The sequence below is a fragment of the Zootoca vivipara genome, chromosome 1, assembly GCF_965207765.1.
Source record: "Zootoca vivipara chromosome 1, rZooViv2.hap1.1, whole genome shotgun sequence".
Lineage (NCBI taxonomy): Eukaryota > Metazoa > Chordata > Lepidosauria > Squamata > Lacertidae > Zootoca > Zootoca vivipara.
This window is the reverse complement of record NC_142582.1, coordinates 42,000,666-42,009,990: the sequence shown is the minus strand read 5'-3', so window position 1 is coordinate 42,009,990 and position 9,325 is coordinate 42,000,666.

Genomic DNA, 9,325 nt, shown 5'->3' with positions numbered 1-9,325 from the left:
GACCCCCTTTAGGCCTCGCTGATGTGATCCTAAGGAAAACAAAACAAGACTTTTGGCACCAGCTTGGCTGCAAAGTTGCAGTGGTTTTTCTTGATCAAGGAATAATGCCAGTACCATTTGGTGATATATTTAGCATAGCTGTTTTTCCTGTTTACTACATGCAGAGAGTTTTGCTTTGGAAACAAAAAATGTTGAGGCATTGTTCTCAGCACCGCAAGGTGAGTTAGTGCCTAAATAAAGTTGATTTGTCATAAGGCCTGGGAGCCTGCACAGGGCAGCAATCAAACCTTTTCAGCTGTCCAAGAGTTGGTCTCTTAAAGGGGCCATGTGCCAGGTATTTTTACAGTTGATATGGGACCATGTGTCTTGCTTTACAAAGGACACCCCACCCTAAGGGGTCCCTTATTGAAGGGCTGTCTGGTCCAAGCCAGGATAAAGCTGCTAAACCAAAAGAAGTAAGAACAGGAGTTAAGGGCATAAGAAGAGCTTAGAGAATCAGGCCAATGGCCCATCTGGCCCAGCATCCTATTCTTACAGTACCTGAACAGTTGCCTGTGGGAAGCCAGCAAGCAGGATTCGAGCATAAGAGCACTCTCCCCTCCTGGGATTCAGAAGTACTGTTGCCTCCATCTGTGGAGTTGCTGGACAGCTGACCAATCAAGTTGCTTCTTCACAGTCTTCTTCCCTATGGGGAACTGTATTTTATTTCTATTTAGATAGTAGTCATTGTTTCTAAATGTGCGTCTAAATGTATCAATTAGTATGTGCAAATTTTATGCAACTCTGACTCAGCAAGTGCAAATTTTATGCAAAGTCTTTTGTCCTCTTTTTCTGGTGATGCATAAGTGGCTGCCCTAAATGTGGAGCATTTAAAAATATGTCCAGCATTCTACCGCCTGCTGTGTAAAATGTAGAACTGTTCTCTACAAAGTCAGGGAAAAACACTGTCAAACATTTACGGACGCACACTGCAAAGTGGTGAAAGACTTGGTTGTTCTTGTGTGCAAGCAATGCATTAAAATCTCCGAAGTCACTTCCACTCCAAGGCTTGGGCTGTACATGCAGCAGAATGAGGTGGCAGAGATATGAGGTGACAGAATGGGGGTGTTACTTCAGGCTTCAGGCTGGAGATCATAATTATGAATGCATTCATTTTGATGAAATCTCCCTGCAAGTAAGAAAGCTAGCACATCAGGGAGAGAACCTTTCTCCTTGATGTGCTAGCTTTTTAATTATATATATATTTATTTCCAAAGGATATTTACATAGAAGAGTATTTTTAAAAATGTGATTACTCCTGCTTCATCTGTGGTCTGACATGGTACAGTCTTTTCTAAGCCCAAAGCTGAAAGTATTTTAGAGGCAAAAGAGTGGGGAGCTGATTATATGTGAAATCCAGTTTGAATAAACCCACAGAGATGAAATAATGACAGGTGGATTATCGCGCCATCAGCATGCTGGAACAAGATAGCTCCAGTTTCTGCTCCGAGACAGGAGTCCGACACAGACCTTAATTTTCTATTAGCGAGCAGATTTTACAGCTGCAAAGATGTGGCCTCTTCCTTTTCCTTAGGAGAAAGTGTGGGATTTTTGTTTATAACTTCTCTGCGTGCTATCAATAGCCAAGCCCAGAGATGCCAAAGGGTGTAAAGGAGATAATAGAATTTACCCTCGCTAGACAGGGAGAAAAGCTGATGTATTGAAAACAATGCAGCTAACCTGGCCCCTCGCAGCTCTGTTCCATTAGCCTCCAAACGCACGCTAGGAGTGCCTGCGGAAGGCAGCGAAAGGCAATGTTATACTTCAGGAAAGGAGATTGTATTTAACCCCTACTGTGAATAAAGGACGATCTTATGAATAAAACCACCAGGCAGCTAGTGGTGAACGGATCTGATTACAAACAGTCGGCAGCATCTGATTTAAAACTAGAAAGTAGGGCGATGGTCATATTCTTTTGTTCACATATCTCCATGGCTGTGGCTCCCCCTCCAGCTTCTGGAACACTCCCCATGTGGGTTGAGGCAATAGATTCAGAGGAAGGGTGGTGCTAGACAAGTTATGAGGCCCTCAACAGTCGCCACTATAGGTGGTGGGGTTGGCTAGCTGAGGACAGCTGAGTTTGCAGCAACACATATTTGGGCTGTTGCTGCAGTAACCGCTGTAGTTTCCTGAGGCATTCTGGGATGGATTCCCAGCACACATTCCTGTTGAAGCTGCTACAGACCCCAAGGCACCAGGAGAACTGGAGTGATGCAAGATGTTAAAGGGGGGGAGTGGGGTTGTTGTTGTTCAGTCGTTTAGTTGTGTCCGACTCTTCGTGACCCCATGGACCAGAGCACGCCAGGCACTCCTGTCTTGCACTGCCTCCCGCAGTTTGGTCAGACTCATGTTGGTAGCTTCGAGAACACTGTCCAACCATCTCGTCCTCTGCTGTCCCCTTCTCCTTGTGCCCTCAATCTTTCCCAACATCAGGGTCTTTTCCACGGAGTCTTCTCTTCTCATGACGTGGCCAAAGTATTGGAGCCTCAGCTTCACGATCTGTCCTTCCAGGGAGCACTCAGGGCTGATTTCCTTAAGAATGGATAGGTTTGATCTTCTTGCAGTCCATGGGACTCTCAAGAGTCTCCTCCAGCACCATAATTCAAAAGCATCAATTCTTCGGCGATCAGCCTTCTTTATGGTCCAGCTCTCACTTCCATACATCACTACTGGGAAAACCATAGCTTTAACTAAATGGACCTTTGTTGGCAAGGTAATGTCTCTGCTTTTTAAGATGCTGTCTAGGTTTGTCATTGCTTTTCTCCCAAGAAGCAGGCATCTTTTAATTTCGTGACTGCTGTCACCATCTGCAGTGATCATGGAACCCAAGAAAGTAAAATCTCTCACTGCCTCCATTTCTTCCCCTTCTGTTTGCCAGGAGGTGATGGGACCAGTGGCCATGATCTTAGTTTTTGTAAGTTTGACCCAGGCCTGAATCTGGAAAATGTGGAACATGGTGGGAGGAGGGGGACAAATTAAGTCAGTGGGTAACAACAGCAAAAGACCCATGAAGGTGTCTGGATCTGTCATTTGATTCCTTACACTGTATACATGGGTATAACCAGAGGGGGGGCAGGGGGGCAGCTGGGCCCCCCTAGATCCACAAATATTATTGAAATATTTGAAATATTTCCTTTAAAAAGCTCAACAACTCGATTTCCGCCCCCCCAACAAAATTCCTGGCTACGCCCATGCTTATATAATTTTAGTAAATAAATAAATAAATAAATAAATAAATAAATAAATACCTTAATACAATTAAGAACAGATGGCTAAGTTACTCAAGTGCTTCTTTATTGTTTATTGAGTTACTCATAACTTTTGTCAGCATCACTCCTTCCTTCCCATTGCTAAATGAAAATATATAGCTACACAGAAAAGATAGAAGAAGCATTTTTTCTTCCTCTGTGGTTTCTATTTCCCCCCTCGCTGCTTCAGGCATCTTCCTTCCTCACTCCATCGCCTGAGATTTTAAAGAATTCAGATTTAACTTGTGTGCATTCAGCTGTAGGCATGTAGCTAAATAAATAAATAATAAAAAGGGGGCAGAAAAGAGGTGGGGTTGCAGGAAAAATACTTTGGCAATCCCACCCACCATTGGACCCAATGTGTTTTGACTATACGTGATTTTGGCTTTAGGCACGATCAGTGTTAGAAACGCAGATATATAAGCTAATCGCCAAATGGCACCTTAAATCTCGGTTGCAGTCACTGCAAAGGTAAATTTAGGCATCTCACCCTAGATTATGTTTTGTTGTTGTTGTTGTTGTTGTTGTTGTTGTTGCTGCTGCTATTCATTTCCTTTCTATACCGCTTTATTTTTTAAAGAAAAAAAATCTCAAAGCAGTTGACAACACGTTAAAACATCAGATGAAACAATCCAGAATAAAACAAATTCAAGCTTCAGGGGAAATATTCCAGATCCTTATCCAAGTGACATTTTGCTTTCCCCATATTGCTTGACCTTCTTAGTTTATACAGCTGCCCCATAGCAGAAGTACCCTAGGAAGGCATGGTGGTATAGTGGTTAGAGTGCCGGAGTAGGACCTGGGAGATCAGGGTTCAAATCCCCACTCAGTCATGAAGCTCAGTGGGTAACTTTAAACCAGCCCCAGGGTCATTGTAGGGATTAACGGGGGGCGGGGGGGGCGGGGGGGCGGGCGGTTGTGAACAATGTACTTCTTGGAGGAAATAAATAAGCACTTCTGCTTAGCTGCTTAACAGAGCTGGAGGGGCCAGCCAGATGGAGATGTCAGTTGCCAACCTGGCATCCAGAGATGGTCACAACTGGACCTGTGCCAGTTGCAAAACACACCTGGCACCCGGCTAATTTCTTACACTGGGCCCGGTCCCCGGAATGTAACCCCCGCGTAAGCCACACGCTTACTTTATAGGTATGAATGAATAAATAATTTATTACGGCTGGGGACCAGCTTTTAAAACACGTTTGGGGGAACAATCCCAAAGGACAAAACATACATATAAAACTTTATACAATGATAAAATTAATGCTTATAAATGCAGTGAGCATAAAGATACTTAAAACTTTAAGATAAGCTGCCGCAGAGAACTGGCCCTGGGTCGCTCGGGGAACCGGGTTTGGGGACTTTCAAACGAACTAGTTTGGCTCAGGGGAAGGTCTATGTCTGCAGATGTGAGCACAGAATCTGGCGACCGTCCGGGTTGTCTTCTGATCTTTGCCTAACAGGAGCAGGTTGTATATTTGCTTTTCTGGGAGGTCTACTTTATAGGTAGAACGGGTTGCATCCAATGTGCTGAGTTATAGCCACTTGGCAATATCTTTGTTCCATAAAATGCTGTATTATTTGTTTTAGGATAAATGTGCTATAGGTGTGTTTTTGTCGAAGTGTCCTACTGGAAAGGCACTCGGAGCCTTGCCTTGCTTTGGTCAGCCAGGCAGTCTCCCTTGATCTCTGGGCTGATTAAAAAGACGTATAAACCCTGTCAGGGCAACACCCTACAATAACTTTCTAATATCGGGAGGAATCCAGGCGTTGAGGCAGGCAGGCTGGGGACGAAGGAAGAAGGGCAGCCTCCTGGCTGGCAGGCTGAGCTCACAATGTGGCATGGTGCCCTGTGGACAGTGTGTGGACAATGGATGCTTTAGGCTAGCATAACAATGTCAGGTCCGGGCAGAGTGATCGTTTAATCTTCTTCTTCTACCTGCTACCCGCGGCATATTCCCCTCCCCTTCATTCTTCTCCATCCTTTCTTCCTTCTCCTTCCTCACATCATCCCCTTTTAATTTCTTTCTGGGTTTTGTTCCCTTTTGTTTGATGTCATCAGTGCCACCAGGAAAAGAAAAGGATCAGGAGAACAAATAAGAGCTGGAGCACAAGGAGCAGCTACTTCACTCTACTCCTTTACACAGAGCACTTCTCTCTCCCCCCCCCCCGCCTGCCACTGATTCGCCTGCAGCCACGCCACTGGGGGCAATTATCTTGTCAGATCTCTGCAGCTTAGAGGGGTCAAGCATGTTAGCTATGAATATGAAGGGAGAATGCATGTGCTCTGGGAATCTGAATGCTAGTTCAGCAGGATGTCAGTCTTTTGCCCCCTTTCTTTTCAGGTACAGTACTTTAAAGCTGTTGAGGGCTAACAACACATCCTGACAGATCTTCATTTATTTGGATGAAGGAGCAGTCAACCTCTAGATCCTATTGTAAAAGGTGAGACTTGGATCCTGCCTGATTGGTTTGAAAAGGGCAGAGGTGACCCCAATTCGGTTTTTAAACATGTATTTGCGGTTCGAGGACCCGCCCCCCCGCAAGAAATAAAGACACAGTGACACATGGTATTTGAGTTAATGGGTAGAATAAGGCCACAACTTTATTGGTTAGAGCAAGTGAGTGGTATTGGCTTAGGCATTGGACTCGTTAGCAAGCGTGACTCCACCCCGCTTGGCGGGGGGTCATATCAGGTTAACACCCCGAGGAAGGAGCCTGTTGATGCAAATACAACTGAAAGCTCCCCCTGGTGTCACCGGGGGTCGTGCCATGGCCCTAGCCACCAGCCGGGCATTGGATGGGATCCACGACCGCCGGATCCCTTAAGGGGATACCCCTATACGAGGAGGGTTGGATGATGGCCACAACCAGTCCTCGAACACACCAGACGACTCCATATTCCAATGCCTACCGCCAAATACCGAAGAAGTTGTGACAAATTGCTATGAGGTGGGCGAAAAAACCAAGAGGCCGGTGCCAATTAGCCAATTGGATAAAAAACTCCTACCAGGCCCCTTGGGCAACCAAAGGCGACCAACCAAAGTCCATAGCAAGGTCAAAGCGAACACCCTAAGGGAAGACCTAAAGGGAGGGTGGGCGGGAGATCCGATGAGGAGCAGCGCGAAAAGGGGCGATCTGGAGGCTGCCGCGCTCTTTTGAAACAGGTAATCCCACCCACGAGCTGGCCCTATTGGCCAGCCAGGGCCCTGAGTGCGGCAGCAGGTATAGGTGGAGCAGGGAGCCAAACACGCCCCCCTGCTCGGTGCGTAGAGCGGGTCCCGCCCGCAAAGTCCCCCCTCCCTGAAGAGGAGGGATCATATATTCCCTTTGCTGAATGTATGGTGTCCATTTCCAGATAACTCCCCGACCGGTGGGGGAGTGTAGTTCTTCTGACCATAGGGAGTAAAAGTAAAAACTTTGCACAAGGCAAGTTTCCCCGAAGGAAGTCATTTCCGAGCATCAAATCACGCAAGCTCCATTCAGTCCATCAACTGCGACAAGTGCAGATTTTCCCTATTTAGCTGCCTGTAGGTCTGATAGGAAGCCGCAACTGGCAGCAGCTTCCGGGTGAATGGAATAAGAGCACCTTATGTTTAGCAAAACATAATGAGTGACATGTGGAGTTCATGCCTGCTTCCTGCCCGAAATGCCCTATGTGCCTTGGTCCTGAGAGATTTGAATTAGGTTAGTTTATATGAGCATGAAAAAAGAGGAGCAGGCAGGATATGAGAGTAGCTGCTGAACAATACTGGAGACTTGAGGTTAAATACGCACAAATGCATGTAACTGAACATAATGGCCTGCAGCCACCCTTAGGCGACACCACTTAAAGGAGGGGGTGAATTGTAGCACAGTGCCTGTGGTTGGTGTCTGGTGGTGCTTAACCCCTGCTCTCACAGGCATTCGCGCCCCCCCCCCCAATCCCTATTGTCTTTGGGGGAAGACATTAAAATGGCAAGGTCATCGCTGAACACATTTCAGAATCGCTTGATGAACCCCACCAAGAAACGACGAAGTGGAGCAGAAATATGAGTTAGGACTGAATGATTTTGCGAAATGGATTGAGTATTAATCGTGCTCTGAATTCTTGTTTCAGTTCAAATTCACCTTAATCAGCTTTCTCAGAGAAGACGTTTCTTCCATAGCTGACACTATGATTATAACAATTTCTATGACAGATGCATATCTGGCATTTTTTCCCCCCAAGACAGGGAAAATCAATAGTAAAGACAGAAACTGCTTTTGAAGATCCTGAGCAACCACCCTGAGCACCATCTAGTGGTTAATATAGAAAATATGTATTTGATTGTGTGAGCATTTTGCATATTGGAATATGCTCATTGTTTGTTTACCTCTGGAAAAGTTATACTAGGCAACGATCCTGACTTCAGCCCCATTAACTCCTGCTGGAGTGTGCCCCATTCTGAGGACCATGTTTTGGGGGACGCATGGCAATGGCAGACAATGCCAAAATCAAAGTGGGTAAGCATCCAGAACTGAAAGTGGGTGGGGACACCAAACTCTCCCCCCCAACATACATTCAGCACACACACATGCATACAAATGTTTCTATCTTCTCCCCTTACCTACTAATATTGAAAATTACAGTCAAGATATCATACCCTCCAACATTTCTCTGATGAAAATAGGGACGTCCTAAGGAAAAGTGGGATCTTCTGGGATCAAATAAAAAACTAGGATGGCTTCTGTAAATTCAGGATGTCCCTAGAAAATAGGGACACTTGGAGGATCTGAGATATATAATTCCTAAGACATGTTCCCTTTGCTTTGTTTTTTTTTTTTTGTGTGTGTGTGCGCACGGTGGTAAATTGGAGGAGACAAATGTGTCCTTAATTTGATACTGCATTTAACATGCTGAGTACCAGCTTACTTCTGACCCTCCAACTGTCCCTATTTTCCAGGGACATCCCTGATTTAGAGAAGCCGTCCCGGTTTCTGATTTGATCCCAAAATGTCCCGCTTTTCCTTAGGACACCCCCATTTTCAATTGAGAAATGTTGGAGGGTATGGAGTTATCTGACCCCTGTAGCCATCTAAAGGCAGCCCTGCATAGGGAAGTTTTTTTTAATGTTTAATGTTTTATTATGTTTTTATATATGTTGGAAGCTGCCCAGAGTGGCTGGGGCAACCCATTCAGATGTGTGGGGTATAAATAGTAAAATTATCATGATGGAATGGGACGTCCCTATTTTCATCAGAGAAATGTTGGAGGGTATGTTACTTATTGAACAAATGAGACATTTGTCCCTGAACACAGAGGCTGTGTACACACTACACCAGGGGTCAGCAACATTTTTCAGCCATGGGCCGTCCACCGTCCCTCAGACCATGTGGCTGGCCGGACCATATTTTTTGGTGGGGAAATGAACAAATTCCCACAAATAACCCAGAGATGCATTTTAAATAAAAGGAAACATTCTACTCATGTAAAAACATGCTGATTCCCGGACTGTCTGCGGGCCGGATTTAGAAGGCGATTGGGCCAGATCCGGCCCCCTGGCCTTAGGTTGCCTAACCCTGCACTACACCTTTAAAGCAGATTCAAAAAGCAAAAATTCTGGGCACTGTAGTTCCCCCCTCAGAGCCACAATTCCAAGCAACCCTTGACAAACTGTAGTGCTCAGAATTCTATAAGGGAAAGTGTTGTGTATTGAGTCAAAGGATTTTATCTCTGTATTATTATTGTCTGTATTTGCATTAGGATAAAGTAACTGCCTTTTGGTTCCAGAGGGTACAGCTACTATTGGTTCATTTAAGCTGCTGTATTTGGATCCTCTGTCTTATTGGTTCCCTCCAAAAGGCAGCACTGTGATTGCCTGATATTGTTCCCTCCAAAATGTATCCCCTTCTAGCTAGTTCCCTGTCCCTATAAATGTAGCCTTCCTGCCCTCACAGTCAGTCTTGTTCACTTTAATAAAGAGCTGTTACTAGAGAACTGTCTCCAGCATGTTTTTTCAAGAGAGCTGAAATCACAAACCCCACGTCACAACAACTGGCGACGAGGATGGGATCCGGAA